The sequence below is a fragment of the Trachymyrmex septentrionalis genome, unplaced genomic scaffold, assembly GCF_001594115.1.
Source record: "Trachymyrmex septentrionalis isolate Tsep2-gDNA-1 unplaced genomic scaffold, Tsep1.0 scaffold1, whole genome shotgun sequence".
Classification (NCBI taxonomy): Eukaryota; Metazoa; Arthropoda; class Insecta; order Hymenoptera; family Formicidae; genus Trachymyrmex; species Trachymyrmex septentrionalis.
This window is the reverse complement of record NW_017304123.1, coordinates 501,682-517,455: the sequence shown is the minus strand read 5'-3', so window position 1 is coordinate 517,455 and position 15,774 is coordinate 501,682. Positions and strand designations below refer to the sequence as shown.

Genomic DNA, 15,774 nt, shown 5'->3' with positions numbered 1-15,774 from the left:
ATAAATATATCTTAATAGAGTAAAGTTTCAGCTTTAAAAATCTCTTTTTTAAATTATACGATACGACAATTTTTAATGGAGTTATGAGCAATTAAAGTCAAAATAATTCTTTTATTTAATCCGCGATAATTCAGTAATCAAAAGTCGTACGAATATTAAAAAAAAAACGATTTTGTAGGGAAAGTATCAAGCTTTCACGATATGTAATCAAAAATTTTCTCAAATTCGTTTTGGACACGTTACAAATCCACAAAGTGAGAAGAAAAGTTTTCGTCTTTTTCAGCTCGTAGTTTTTGGTATGTAAAAATTATCAAACTCATATAAACTTAAAAATTGTGATAAGCTTTTAAAAGTAGAGATTTCAAGCTTTAAAACCCTTTTTTTTAATTCGAATTTCATTCATTATTGACGAAGATATATACAACTTTGAGCTAAAAAATACGCGATAACTTTTTACTACACCTAATATATAACTAACCAGTACTTGCATAGAAATTTCCCAAAATCTTGCCAATTTACATTTTAGATTCTGATTAGAATGCCCAAGTAAGTAAATTGCACCGCGATACCAATTAGCAAATCTATTTTTATCTCAAATTTGAATTTTCTGTTTAGAATCGAAACAGAAACAATATAGAAATTCGCATTTCCTTTTTTTTTTTATGAAAACATTTTATTCGTTTTGGCTTATATTCTTCTAAATTTAAACATAATAAAATGCATTTTTGTTTAATTAAATTTACAAGATACGTTTTTACACGCATTAGAAAGAAATTCGAGTATCCGTTCAGATTTCCCATTTAGAATCTAGTTTACAAAACATTACACTTCTAATCAGAATTTTCATAGATTTCCCAATCAGAATCCATAATTTTTTTGGGAAATCTGATTGGATTCTAATCTAATTCTAAAAAATATTTTCTGCGGGTATTTACGGAGGTATATGAGTCATCATTAGAGAGCCAATTAAATGAGGTAATGAGGTAATATTTGCAAAATAGCTTTATTTCTGTAACATGACATATGTTGCAAAATTAATTGAAATTCGTGCGGCATTTAACGTGTTAATGATATTGCTGTTATCATTATATAAATGAATAACATATTATAATATTTTATTTTGTGATTTATAATAAAGTATATTATGTTTATAAAATATCTTATTTTATTTTATATCAAATGTCGTGCTATAAAGTTAACAGAATAATGATTTGTTATTCCGTTTTTCTAGAATAAAATAAGGTCTATATTATAAGAATTATTATATGATATATATGATATAATATGATATAATACATTATATTGAAATATAAAATGTAGAGGAAATTTAGATAATCAAACATCTTAAGTTTGATCGAGATTTCATTTTCTTGGGCGGCAAAAATTAAGTATTATAATAATTACTTATTATTAACATAATAAATATTACATATAATAAATATTTAATATTACACTTATTATTAAATATAATAATAAGTGTAATATTATACATGATATGAAACATTATTCTTATACCACAACACTTTTTTAATCATATTTTTCTAAAAATAAAAATAACCAAGATTTTTACATTTTTCTAATTCTGTAAATTATAATAGTATTAGACACAAAAATATTTTAGTTAGTTCCTTCATTGTTTATGTATATCATTCTAACGTTATCTCTTGTCCTGCTTCTATAACTTTTATCTCCTAATGTATTTTCAACAAACAAAATATTATCCTTATTTTCTTATTGTCTTTCTGATTTTTTTACTTGCTTAAGAACTCATATTCTCTTCTTTCTATTTGCTTCGTATCTTTCCCATATTCACTTAGAACAAAACAGTCGTCAGGAACCAAGTCTCGCTGATTATTTATACGTTGTATACCGGCACATTATTGTTCGATACCATCCGAATGATGCGCAACGAAAAAACCACATATACATATCTATATGTATACGTGTATATACGTATGAAACAAACAGAAAACAAGAAAGGCTTTAAACCCATAATTTAAAGAATAGAGGAGAATGCCTAAGGAAAAGTGAAATATTTAAGGTAAACGTCCCAATTAGTGACTGTTTTTCTTAATAAATCAATTAATATAAATCAATGTTTACTCTAAAAAATGTGTTAGTATTGTATATGTTATCTATTACAACGAATTTTTAATAAAATTAAACGCTTTTGTAAACGCTAAAATATTATAATTGTAAGCATGAATTGTAAGCATTATCAACAATGAACAAATCTAACAGATACTCACTAATATCTTGTAAGGCAACGACTATATCATTGTTTCGTCAGATAATTCTAGCTATTATTAAACTAAAAGTAAATAAAAGTAAGTACCCAAAGTTAAATAGATATTAAAAACCATTGTGAATAAACTGAAAATGTCACAAAAATACATATTTTGTTATTTAATGCATGTGTCACTAATAATTGATCGGTAGTTAAATTTTGTTTGTGTTTATTACTGACATTTCAAACAAATATGATATAAAATAATAAAAACGTTCCTATTTTTAAATAAAATATGTAATTTATAAATATTAATCATTATTAAATTAAGGAATGATATCAATATCGTAACTTATAATCTTCCAGAATTTAAAAAATATACAAATATGAGTTCCTAATCTATGAATTGTCTTGCTTAAGTTAGTAATAGAAACACTCATGATTTTGTATCAATTTGTGATAGCTGGTATAAGTACCAATTTGTGAGTTCCTAACCTAAGATGGCAGTATATTTTCATTTGAGTTAAATTGTTAACTTTGTTAAATTTCGAATACATGTGCTATTAAATGGTACAAAAACAACGTTTATAAAAATGTAATAAATAAATAGAAAAATTCCTAAGAAAATAAAAAAATTTAATGTTATCATAATCTTAAATGTCTAAACTTTCTAAAAAAAATTAATTTCATGTACTTATTGTGACATATGTATCGATAATTTATTAATTCTCTTTCGCCACAAGTTACTTTATCACTAATTGGGACATTTATGTTGCTATGAAAAACGTTTTAAACGCAATAAAAGGAAGGATAAAATTAAAGTTGAGCATCTTCTCTATCATATATTGTAACAAATTATAACATTTTCACCGCGTAATAAATGATGAAATATTACATTATAATAAAAGTTTATTTGCATTGTATTACCTGTGTATCGTAATGCGGCACACTACGATTTTTATATCAAAAGATCATTAGATATCATTTTCTGATTTTATATCGAATTTAAAAAAAATTCAAAAGGAATTTTTATTGTGTTTAATTATTAATGAGCATGCATAAAGATTAAGGAAATTAACTACCGTTAAAAAGATGTTTTCTGTTTAAATAAATTATTAATACAGAGTTAAGTCAGAAATGAGTAAAGTTACAATAGTTTTTATTCTTTATTTAACATAAACTTATTATGAATACAGTAAATAATTTTTAATTTTTTGAAATAGACATTTTAGATACAACCTTAGACAGATAATCTTAGATACTTTATATATTCTAAATATATAATAATATCACAAAATATAAGTAAATTCACAGGAAAATCAACTTATAATCAAATAGAAACTTAATGTGTAGATCAAACTTTTTATAATTTTGAGAGAGAGAGAGATATTTAATTAAATCTCTTCATAGAATGTTAGGAATACTGTAAATAATTTTTTTCAACGAACAAGAATTACATTTTTAAATAATTAAATAATTGTTTATTTATAAAGAATGTTATTTAAAAAACTTATTTTAAAAATAAAATTAATTGTGTAAGGCTTGTTATGTAAAGCAAAAAGTTATTAATCTATAACTTCAAAGTGTAATCTCTCAAAATTATGAATTTTCATCTTATTATTTCCCGAACGTGAACATCTGACGATGAAATATGACGAATGCGTAAGAGTTAATAATATTTTTTTAACAAAAGTGTAATACTTTGATATTAACACATTCAAGAAAATACAACTCAATACATACTTCCACGTTTCACCATCATCTCAATGCGTGCGCTAGCCTATCTGTTCATTTTAAACAACGTCTGCGCCATATTGCCTGCGCGCACTTTTTTTAATTATTAATCATTATAATTGAATAAAATATTATAAATATAAAAAAATATAGAATTTAAAAGTTTAAATTAAAAATTTAATTTAAACTTTCTAAATAATATTTTAATGTCGGAAATTGATTTTGAAGAAACGAAATGTACATATGTATTTGAGGTGTAAATGTTACGAGAAAAGTATATCAAACTTTTACTCGATAAAAAGAAAAAAAATGAATTGTTCTGAAATTAAATTTTAACAAAAATTATTTTAAATATATGACTTGTGCAATAAACATCTTGCATATGTGGCTGTATGCTCCTTTTTATTTATGTTATATGTTTTAAAATTTTGTATATATCTTAGTTGAACATGATTGCACATATCAAATAACATTAATTTTCAAAATATCGGCTAATGCAAAATTGTTACAATAACAATGCGCCATATTGTCCGCTGTGCCTCATTTTCCCTTAATAAATCCTGTTTATATTGTCTAATCAAATTAGTGAATTAAAAATGAAATTCTACTTATATTTAATAAATATGACTGATTGGTGAAGTTAACTCTACCGGCGTAAATAATAATATATACACAACAAAATGTACAAAAACTCAGAAATGACCGCCTCTGTTGTCAATATGGAGCAAGAGGAGTTGCTTGGTAAATGCTGTCACATGTGTCTAAAATTTTAAACAATCTTTGTCCGATACCAGCCAGTATTATTATACTTGAATTTCCCTTAAACGAATACATGCAAGCTGTTTTAGAAATTTAATTTTAATGACAAATGTTTTTCATAATCAAAGAAACCCGGAGTAATAAATTATAATCTCATCGATATATAATCGTCATGAATAAGATATTAAGAATTTTTAAGGGCCTTATCAGATTTATGTTAGGGTAGATCGGCGCTATTTGAATATAGAGGCAAGTTGGTCAAATGCAAATATCTATACATAACCAAAATATATATGGATACGTCTATGCTTGCATAATATAGCATAAAGACAGAGATTACTGTGCTTTAATAAATAATCTGTGTCCAGCTATCAATAGCCAAATACGTGCGCTTTTTTATTTTTGTATATCAAAAGTAAAATTATTAGGTGAATATTCTTTTTGGTCTACATGATAATTAGCAATTAATAACAATCAAATGTATTTTTTGGATATAAGTTATTATCGTACTTTTTAACTTTAATGTTCAAGCTATTTTATTTATGGTTTTTCAGTTATAAAACAGTATTTCAGTCAACATCGATATGAAGCTTATTAGGCCAATATCTCATAACTAACCTTATAAACTCAGCTGCTTAAATAAAACCTGTCTTTATTAATACTTTTTATTCTATATTAACGATTAAACATATATTTTTATGTTTAATTATTATTGCAAAGAGTAAAGATTTTAATTTTTATAATTTTGTTAATTAAAAGAGAGAGTATTACAAATTATTATACTTAGATGAAAATAATAAAAATTTGATTAATATACACATAATCCTTTCATATTTTTAGTAATATATAGGCTGCGGTCAATTTGGACGCTCACGCGCTTTAAGCGCTTGTAATCATCATTCTGTCTTTATCGTCCATTAGATGTAAAATAAGAATAGAAGTACTGAAAAGCACTGAAAGCGTCCAAATCGACCGCAGCCTGTAATCTTATCAAATGATTATCTTCATGGTTTGACTTATTCTTCGAAGATGCTCAACATGTCCCATACATGGGGCATATTGATCCACTTTGCATCCTTGTAATTAATTTTTTTTATTTACAAGCTATATTAAGGATTTATAAGTAATTAATTATTGAGCCAAATGAATATGCAACATTTTAAAGCATTTACCATTAGTCTATCGTAAATATTTATAATAACTTAAAGAAAAGTGTCACAAATAGTCCCGCTCTACCCTACTTTAACTAAATTTCTGGATTATAGAATGCACTGAAAAGAAAATTACTAAATCTTAATTTAATACATATTTTTTTTTAATAGTACTAATTAAACATTTACTTACGGCAAATATATATTTACTCGATAAAAGATAATAGTTAAATTAATGATTCGTGTACCAAATAAATATATGTTTACATTTAGTATTATTTAAAGAAATATTCATTAAAATTTAGTATCTCCTTTCTAGTGTGTAAATAAAAAATTAATTTAATTTTCGTTATTTTATTCCATTCATATTAAATACGTATAGTATATGCATATTTTTACTTTACTTATTATTTTTATATATTTATAAGTTAGATTATATCTTACTTACATTTTCCTCAAATATTTCTTGCATTACTATTTACAAAAATGTGCATATATGAATATATAGAGAATTTATGTAGATGAATATATTATTTGATAAAGACTATACAACGCTTAAGGATAGATTTCTGAGATTCCATTAAAATGTCGAGGCTTTAATAGGTTTTGAATTATAAGCACTTAAAATTAGCGAATCATATGGCCTAAAGTTTGCGCACTTAGGTACAATTGGATTTTTTATTGTACATATCACATTTGGAGGCGCGAACTTTAGGCGGTATGATTCGTTAACTTTAAATGCTTATAATTTACAACTATTAAAGCCTCGACATTCTGATACTAGAATTTTTGTCTCAAAATAATCTGAGGAGTCTATTCTTAAGCGTTGTTACGGTCTTTACTGAACACCTTATATATGGTGCAAATATCCGCAGTATATTGGGTTTGTGGACGTGTTAAATAACTCAAATAACTGCGCAGATTAATCATTCCTGCGGGAATGTTTATTAGATGTTTTAATAGTGAGCAAGATACATATCACGCTTACCGCGTAAACGAGTCGCGTATCATTAATAAGACAGCATACTTATGTGAAAAAAATAAGTGTTAATCAAATGCAAATCGCGAATAGTATATAAGTTCAATGCTGAAAGGTCTAGATCATCGATTGTAATTTCTTCCGGTAGACGTATATTTGATGTAGACGGTAATTTGTGTGAATTTGACAAACTGAAGCGAAAGATGAGGTTCAAATCTATCTGAGTATGCTTTGCCTTGCCTCATTCTCTGATCAGGAAGAGGGAAACTCGTGGGTAAGCGCAATGCTGATGCAAGTATTGAAGATACGCGATTGTAGACAGATCAAGAGAGACGAAGAAGAGAGGATAGAGAAAGAAAGAGAGAGAGAGAGAGAGAGAGAGAGAGAGATTGTTTTTTAACGAATTCTGTTAACCTTGACGAGGCCATTAAAAGGCATAAGAATATCTACAATGAAGACGGCTATGTAGTATACGTAATGTTCGATTGTAGGTTTCTCATAGCGATCCTACATCAATCTTATTATCAATTTATCATTATTGTGTCATTTAATCTTGAAATATAAAGATTTTTTTGAAAAATTTTTGAAATTTCTAATTAAGAATACTTGCATAAGGCGACGAAACCGGAAGTAAAAAGGCTTAAAAAACATTTTAATATTGATATATTTTTTGTATTTAAAGATTGACTTTTAAAGTAATGAGCGTAAATATTACGCTCCGATGATCCAACCTGATACTTCCTTTTCTTATACGTATTAAAATACTTATACGTATGTAGGTATCTCAATACATTCGTTCAGATGTGATTCGCAACATGCATTTGCACTTCTCGATGTTTGTTAAACGCGAAATGAAGTCAGACATGTGAATAGCCTTGAGGCGAGTAATTTTCAAAGTATAAATTAATTTATGCATTATATATGTATTTTTATTGCTATGTTTATCATTAGAAAAAAATGATAACTTGTTATTTATTATTCACTTTTTTATAAGATAAAAAATTTTATCAATTGTGTATGCTTTTTAATGTACATATTGTTACTAAATATAAATCGTTGCATAATAACTAGTACTACAAGGTATTTAATCATATTAGTAGTTATGAATAAAACATTAATTTATATTAAAAATAGAAATACTTGCGTATTGACAGTTTTAAACAAAGCCGATGTGTCAAAGATTTGCTTTATATATTTTCTTACATTGATTTACATTGAACATTTGCAATGAAATAAGTTAATAAGATATAATTCTTTGTGTGACATAAATTTATATATCATATAACATTAATTTTTCGAATTTTTTGTTTCATTATATCGAAGTTTTAATCTAGCAAAGAGAATACTTTATGCTGTAAAACTCTAAACGTAATAACTTGTGTTTTCATTGTGATCATATGCGTTTCCGAATGTGATATGCAGACTGAGAAATTTGCTGATTATGATAGGTACATTGTTGGAATATAATATGTTTGTATAGTGTTAATTAGAATGTTGAAATCATCCATTTTAATACCGTCGCGTTAAATTGGATGGATTGAGAGCGGCACATGATAAGGACAGTACGCTGTATGAAGCATGAGGCCCGAGTATTATGCAAACTTGAAGTTTATTCTGGTGGATGAGCATGTAGTAGCCCATGGCGGTTCCAATCTAGACTTCGCTCGCGGTTTGTAATTTCTCAGTGACTATGATACGCATATATCGCACATGGATCGCGCAAGCCAACACTAATACAAACATATTTATTAAATTGTAAAATACTGCACTGGCAGCTCTAATACGAAGAAAAATACATGGCGTGAAATTGTAATAAATTAAGGGACACGGAAACCTAAAAGTTTTGATCAAAATTTCAATTGAATCTAACAAAAGTATATTTATCATTATGAATGGTGAAAGATATTATAAGCGTCTTTAATAATTACTCTTCTAACAAAAAAATCAATATCGTCGGAAAAAAACAATGGCAAATATCTCGAAAAGAGGAGCCACTCCAATAACCTTGTCCCTGACATATGTTGTTAAAGTCATGACCCTGAGTGACCTCCAACAGATTGTAGGTAGCGGTCGTTGTTTGTTAAAAAGTTATAAACAAAAAAAGTTTAAGAAGTAACGTCACATTTCCGTTCTTTCACGCGAAGCGACTTCTACTCGACCTCACTACTTGGAGTCGCTTCGCGTGGAAAGTTGTAAAATATATATGTTTTAAAGCAAAAAAATTTCTGTTTTGTATAGTAGAAAGGAGACATTATTTTTCAAACTTTTTTTGCTAATAACTTTTTAACGAACAGCGACCGCCACCTAAAACCTGGTAGAAGTCAGGGTTATAACCTTGATAACACATGTCAAGGTCAAGGTCATTGGAGGTGGCTTCCCTTTTCTAGATATTTACCGAAAAAATTTTCTTGTTGCAAATTCTTCTGTTTTTTTATCCAATTGATCGGATTGGAAATAATTTCTGACGTGATTTAGAGAGAGCAGCCACGAATCTCTTTCATTAAAAATTACAATACTATTTCATATTTTAAATTGATAAGGAATATTTTTTTAATGGACAAATATGCAAGGCACCATATATCGTCACATTTAGAATGCTCGTTGAATCGCTCATTTATCGCAGGATTGTCATTTACAGTCGTACTTACTTATATCCACAATAATGTCAATAAAATATCGGATCAAGTCAAATTGTATTTATAGGCAGTGCTTACAGTCAGATGTTGAGTTGGAAATCTATATGCCTAATTAAGGTACACAAATAATCTCTAGCTGTCGGGATATGTTTAACACGACCATAAAGCCCCTGAAATGTGTCATCCTCAAATTTCATTAACAGTGTAGGAATTCAGCCTTAAAATAGTTTGATGTCTTACAATTTTTTAACGACAAAATTTTGTAATGTGTTACATATTCACTAAATTATGAAAATACTAAGTTTGGTTAATAATTAATTACGCGTATTTTAGCATATTGATTTCTTTAATTGAGATCAAATAATTTTCAATAAAATTTAATTTTATACATTTTGAAAACAAAATATATCACACGAAAAATAAATTAATCTGATAAATTTATATTTGATACCATTATTTCTGTCACTTTATCTTGCGTACACTTTAAATTAAAAACCAAGCACATGATAGAAAGAAATTTATTCAGCGAATGATATCGGAATTATTAACAAGATCATGCATAAATTAATAGTATAATACTTATATTTTAAACTGCAAAACTTTTTAAGCGCAGAAAAATTTTTTATTATATGTAAATTATATACATATGTGTGTGAATTATGGATAGATAACGCATATTTTTCTTAACTTAATGTCTAACTCTATAGTCTATCGATTTTTCTGCTGCATGCGCAGTTTTGTAAAGGCTAATTTACAAGTGCTCTTTAGGTTTTTGCTTCTACTATTTTTACCATTTTTTACTTCTCGCCTTTTTGTCTCTTATCCTATTCTTTCGTTTTCTCCCGTCCGAGATAAAAATTGACGAACTTCGGAAAAAATAAGAAACACAACTGTTGATAAAATGGTCGCGAAGAGAGGAAAAAGGCAAATAAAAGAATCAGAAAGCAAAAAGCACATTGTAGATGAGCTTAAAAAAAATCGACGACACATCTTCAAATTCTGATGTCAAAACATTATTCCTGTAAACTGCAATCGCAAAATCGTGCTCTACATGCCACTGAAAAATAAATCAGCCATCGCGAAACCAGTTCACATCACAAAAGATGGCCTCGATTTAAGAATCGCGTAAAGATGATCAGTTGTTTTGACGGATGAACGCATGTCGACGTCTCTCGTCTACGTTGGGCGCTCACCGTCTCTCGTCTACGTTGGGCGCTCACCGTCTCTCGATGACGGAGGTTGCGATAGGTCGGGTGCAAACGTTACAACGCCAATGGTATGAATGCATGGCGCTCGATGTGCGTAGAACGCGCACCATCAACTACTCACATAACACGCGATATCGTAGATAAGGGCAATTATTAACCACGGCCAATTCCCGTTGAGGACCTCGATGTAGATCGTTGTCGGAATTTCCAGAGAGTAGCTCGTGTCGCTTGGAAAATCTATTGTGACCATTTAATTAATGATCGTTGAGACGCAGTTGCTAGAATCAGTTCTACACTCGATGTTTTCCACAGGATCTGTAAAATAATGCTTTACTTGAAATAGGAAGAGCACGGAAATAACAGAACGACGAAGTTTTAATTTCTCGTTGTATGCAAATGACGTATCACTCCTATACTTCAAAAAAGTGACACGAAAAACGTGATTTTCGAATTATTACATGAATTAAATAAACATTATCCTATTAATCATCAATTAACTTTATAAAAATCGTCTTAACAAAAAAAGGTGGTTTTTTTAAGGATTGTGATGAACGAAAATGTGACAAAAATGACATTCAATTACATTAACAGTATAGATTTCCACGGATACTTTCTATACAGAAACTATGTGTTTCGCGGACTATCTCCGTATCCAAATTCATTCTTACATTAGAATGCTAACGTTTCGTGAACATTACAGTTCATGAAACATTGGTATTCTAAAAATGGATTTGGACTCGGAGATAACCCGCGAAACGCATATTTTTTGAATATAGGCTTTTTTTGTCGATATTATTTGATTAATAATTTCTATCAAGTTGAAAAGTAATTTTTTCCTCTTTTTTTGAGAAATTTAATTTTTTCAACGTAGCACTTTTAAAATTTAAAGAAATATAGCGATATATTAATAAAGAGCTTTGATTCATTTATTTCTGTATCTATCATATAGAAAAATACTATAAGTGATATAAAATTAATAAATTTTACCAATTTTTTTGATAAACTTACAAAATTCTGTTATTGATTTTGTTGTTCTCACACATCTTCACTTTTGAGTTTGTCAAGAAAAGATTAATCTTTTTAGGACCGAAGCTTTCTTTTAACAAAGCAACTTCTAAAACTTCTCTTGCTTCCTAAATCTTTTCAAGATCTCTAAATTTAATTCTGATCTCAGAATTTAAAAATTTAAACCAAAAAAATGATCTAATGATTATTGTGAAACTCGGTTTTAAAAAGTTCTTGATAACTCTGAGTTTGAATGTAATGTGAAAATATCGAATTTCAAAAAGATAGTAATCTTCATAAAAGGAGAATCTAATGTTACAGGATTCATAATCAGAGTTTGAAAGTCAGTTTGGAAATCAGTATTAACTGTTTACGTAGATAATGAACTACAAATAGAGAGATACTGGAAACTTGATGTCACTTTACGATTAAAAACTCACTAAAATTACATTTCATACTAATTCAAATAAAGCGTTGTCCAAAAATTACTCCATAGTTCACACAATAAAAATAGCTAAAGTTCATAAAAATTGAACGAGCAGTTTATTAAATAAAAAAGGATAGTCAAACGGGGTTCGGGGTAATCAAAAAGGGTAAAATACGAATAGAGAATATAATTTTTCTCTTCTGCTTCTTTCAGACATTTTGAGATCGTCTGGCATAAAATATCATACATCGTTGCTACTTCGGACAACTGAAATTTTAGTTACGAACCGTCTGACCTTTGACCTACTAAATGAGATACTTAAGATCTAAAATTTCAACTGAGCTAATTAAGCGTGCTTTGCAGATTATGATGTAATAAGAAGGAAACTTCTAAAGGGAATGATAGATTATAAGATATATGATGTTTTTAGAATATCAAGCGCTCTGCGTCGTAATACGAGTCTAAACATGATTTACAAGAAAATATCAAAATAAAAAAAAAAACAATGTGTTTATATCCAGGGTTGAGAAAGTTATTTTGTACCGTTACTAACTTTAAAAAGTCACGAGTTACAGTTACAGTGATTCAAAAAGTAACTTTTTTGTTTATTTATTGTTATCATTACAAAACAAGATAGATGATATTTTGATTATTAGGATTAACAAAGAAAAAGATTGATTTACATTTTTACATGTTATATAATTTTATTTTAAAAATAGAAAATGTTAAACCAGAAACACATAGAAAAAACGTAAAGCAATAAGATGTAAGCAATAAGCGAATCGGTTTATTACAGTCTACAGAAAATATAAGACAGTAATTTTTATGTTTTCTATTGATTGGCGGCTTCCTTACTGCTTAAGTCTTACTGTCCCTTATGATATTCATACAAGTAATTCGTTTTTCTGGATCGTCTACAATGGAAGTAATATTACGCAAAATTGACAAATAAGTTTGAAATATAAAAAGTAATTGTAAAAGTAATTCAATTTAATCACTAGTTAAGTAGTTACTAAAAGAAATGTAACACTAAGTTAAGTTACAGTTACAGAAAAAAAGAAACGAAATTAAATTAAAAATTACTGACTGAATAACAATAGGTAACAATAGGTAACTCTAACTTAGTTACAAGTAACTAGTTATTTCCAACCCTACTCACATCTTATACATAGCATATGTATATATATCATTGTTATACTATGTATATGGGTGTCTCAGACTTCGCCTGATACTCGTTAACAGATGCCTGAGATCGTTTTTTTTATCGTGAAATGATTCCAGGAATCTACTATTAACGAGTGTCACGCGAAGTTTAGGACACTGTATATACATTATATATTACTAATTGATAATAAATTGTTTATTTGTTTTAGTTATCACTCAAATTACTTCAATTACATTTTACGAATACTTTTGATTTTGTTTATGATAAAATAGACATGAAGCGACATAATAAAGACACTGTTCAGTATGAACTATTCCCAATGATGAGAAAGAACGAGAAGTAACGTTTGCCTGTGCAACAAAGTGCAACGCAACTACTAAGCTACCGATAGAATAAACAGCTTCCGTTGCGTAAAACCTACCTCCAAATCGAAAAAGCTCGTCCCACGCAAGTAACGGCGTGTCTGGCCGTTTTTGGAGCACGGAAATCTGATCCCGAAAACGGGATGTCGTTGCCGCAAGTTCCACTTAGTCTTAGCCAGTAATAATTGCGTTGCCGATTATAACCGGCTAGATCTCGACCTATGGAGGCCACGTGCGTAGAAAACAGATAACGACTCAGCGGATTCTTCTTCTCTTCGCGCCTCGACCTATGCCAATCTAAAACTAAATATACACTCGCCAGTCGTGAACGCAGTAAGGACATACAAACACATATACTGACTCGCGTATAGGAAATTTTATTTCTTAGACCAGCTAACACTAGCTTAATTTTAACACGCATGCTTTTTAAATTGGATATTATACGTATATTTGTATATACGGAGTCAGGTCGAATAACATGTAAAAGCAAACACGACATGACTTTAAAAACGTTACTTATAAAAAAAATTTTTTAAATATGTAGAATAAAATTTTTCGATTTTCTGCTTAATTTTCGAAAAAATCAAGTTTGAAAATCCGTTGCGCGTGTATGTTGTTACGGCTAAGCTACGTTTGTTGAGCGATTAATCACGCATCTAATCACACATGCGAGCAATTAAAAAACCAAAATACGTTGTCGAAGATTTAAGCATCGCTAATTAGGCGGGCACAGTTATGTATCCAACAACGAGGACAATAGTTCCAGCACTACTGTAATTGATAAAATAAAATTTTGCTCACTAAAAATTGTCTTTGCATTTTTTCTTAAATCTAATAGCTTTTAGATTCCGTGTAAACATTGTCTATAAACACTATACGTGTTATACGTCGACGAATCGTATCTATTAGCCGTAATAGCATACGTAGCAGCGGATTTTTAAACTCGATTTTCTCGAAAACTAAGCAATTGGTTGAAAATTTTTATTCCATATGTATTTTTTATTTTTTTTTTGTAAGAATCACATCGTACCTGTTTTGTGTTTTTCTACATGTTATTCAAACGAACTTTGTATATTTCTTTTATATGAGAACAACTTAAATCAGTCTCTCTATAAAGCCAATTTTTCGACCAAGTCGAATAGGTATCTACAATTTGGAGTTTTAGCATTTATATTTTATTATTTATATTATACTTAATTTTGCGGTGGATAGAAATTTATTATTGAGTAACTCTTATTAAGTTAAGTCTTTGGCACACAATACTGCATGGTACACAAATTAGTCTATTGGAAATAATATTGCAAATACAATTAACTTAATAAGGATCTCGATCAATCAACCCAAGAATTCCCATAATCAGTAATATTTTTAACTCATCTTCATATCTAACATATATTCATATCACAAATGACTTGAGTGCGATAAAAGCAAATTTGCATGATCTCATAATTATCTCAATGAAAAGTATAAAAATGTTTAATTCAGTATTATTACAGAAACAAGCTAAAATAATAAGTTAATTTAAAAAAAATACACAGAATAGAAATATATCATTTATCAAAAGTGTCACTCTCATGGGTATTATTTAACCCCAAAGGTTTCCGTGTGAGAACGAGATACAAATGAACGTAACATTATCTATCGATGTTGTCTTGGAAAAATATCACGATATAAATAACAGTGTTTGCCATTGATATATCGATATGTATACATTGATATGTCAAGAATATACTGCGATATCAGGAAATTGGCACAGATGGCTTTAAGCAGAAAACTGATGTAAAGAATAATTTTACCATAAAGCTAGGAAATACGAAATAAATTCTTACTAAATTACACATCTTCCGATAATTTACTTCAAATGATTTTTTTTCGGTATATTTATGTTCAGAAATATATAGTATTTCGAGGAATAAGTTTTAACAAAATGGATTTATCATTATTGTTAAAAGCCACGGTGGCGTGAAAAACAATTTATTTTAATTGTATGTCTTTTACTATTATAAAATATTTGTTTTGTAAAAAAAAAATATATATATATATATATACACTTAAAATATATATTTTGTATATATACTTATATATACAGGGTGTTTGGAAATTAGTGATAAGTCTTTCGCA

General features: G+C 28.4%; 1 protein-coding gene across 3 annotated transcripts in view; it reads left to right on the top strand.

Annotated features, from left to right (window-relative positions):
- The window catches only part of LOC108751510 (hormone receptor 4), a 359,461-nt gene that overhangs the window by 161,640 nt on the left and 182,047 nt on the right, over nucleotides 1-15,774 (top strand). The gene's annotated exons all lie outside the window — the stretch shown is intronic.